Raw genomic sequence first — 1,612 nt, 5'->3', positions numbered from 1 at the left:
GAATAATGTATTGCAGTTTATATATCAGAAACGGTGTAGTGTTTCATGTACTGTCCCATAAATTCCAATTATGGCATATCATATTAAAATAAACAGGACCCATTTGCGTAACTCGTGAGCTCTCGGATTACTACCAAGCCTTAAGTAACGCATATGCTTTCTGGGCGAAGTCCGAGTCCAAATGGGCCCTGGAGAGGGTTAGATACTTTTATTTACAGTAACACTGATACTCAGCACTCTCCTACAACGCCTTAACAATATGTAACATAATTTCCGAAAAAAACCAAATAGACCAAAATCCCACAAACACAATATTTGGCAGATTTATTAGAAGGGGTTCTTTAAACTATGCCCCTGGATGCCCCACTATGAAGGTTTGACCAGTTATGTAATGCCTGTGTGCATTCTAGGGAAACGCTTACTTCCTCCATGTCCAAATGAGTCCCTGAAAGGCGATGGGCCCCTACTTACTACTACCGAGCAATCTAATAATACAACCGCTTTTGACAAAATATTTTCTTTTAATTTTCTTAAAAATGTATGAACCTCGGACGGCTGCATAACTACTACTAATAATTCAGATATTTGGATGATAAACGCCTGCGACATCATTAATTGGACCTTAAAGGACGATCTGGTTATTCAGATTGGCCTTATCATGTTTCAGAGCAACATATTTGTTGGTATTAAAGTAACACTTTATTAAAAACAATCAATGAATTGTGTTACTCAAACGTCTTTATATTGATATTTTCAAACCTATTAGATGACCTGAAGAAAAAGTGATCCAGAAGTCGTAGGCTTGCTTTACAATATATTATGGCGAAGGTAAATTTTTGTCCGTCTCTGAATTTTAATAGTGTTACTGTAATAGAGCCTATTATTAAATTTTGGAATGGTACCTTATAAATTTATAACCAGGAAGCAAAGCAGCTTAGCTCAGTTGCCTAAACTGGTGGTAGCCTCTGTGTGCGCTAAAACGTGGGGATCTCTAGGTCTCCGATTCAAATAAAATCAAATCATTCTTTATTCATCACTCAAAATGGGTTGAATTTTACAAAAGTAAAGGGTTCAAGCAGAAAAATCTAAACAATCACCATTTAAACATTTTTCAACAAATAGACCCACATCACAATAACAGCAAAAGGAAACAGGTTTAAAGGGCAAAAAAGCAACCAATATTAAAATTATTATTGTATAAGAGACAGCACCTACACAATTATTATTATTATTATTATTACTATTATTATTGTAATTATAATTATTGTAGTGAGATTATTATAGTTGTTTTAATTACTGACTTAAAAATGAACAAAGCATTCGCCTATACAGGGGGAGTCCTTTCAAGCCTTTTGGAGGATAAATTCTTTAAGTTTTCTAAGATGGAAATTGGAAGGGGTTTTAGGAATGAGGTAGTGTATTGAATTCCCATCACTGTTCTTCCTTGTATTTCAGTTGGAGGGCTGAAATGCAAGTTACGATAGCGCACCCTCTTTCGGATGAGACATTTAACCTGTTGGTTCCGCGTGCATTATTGCCTGTGTGCACGTTAAAGAACGCAGTATACTAATTGGAAATGAGTAGGAAATTGTTTCCCGATGTACAGTGGTGT

Source organism: Anneissia japonica, unplaced genomic scaffold (assembly GCF_011630105.1).
Source record: "Anneissia japonica isolate Jap-2015-1 unplaced genomic scaffold, ASM1163010v1 scaffold1826_len1998817_cov189, whole genome shotgun sequence".
In the NCBI taxonomy this organism is placed as follows: domain Eukaryota; kingdom Metazoa; phylum Echinodermata; class Crinoidea; order Comatulida; family Comatulidae; genus Anneissia; species Anneissia japonica.
Note: the sequence above shows the minus strand (reverse complement) of the source record.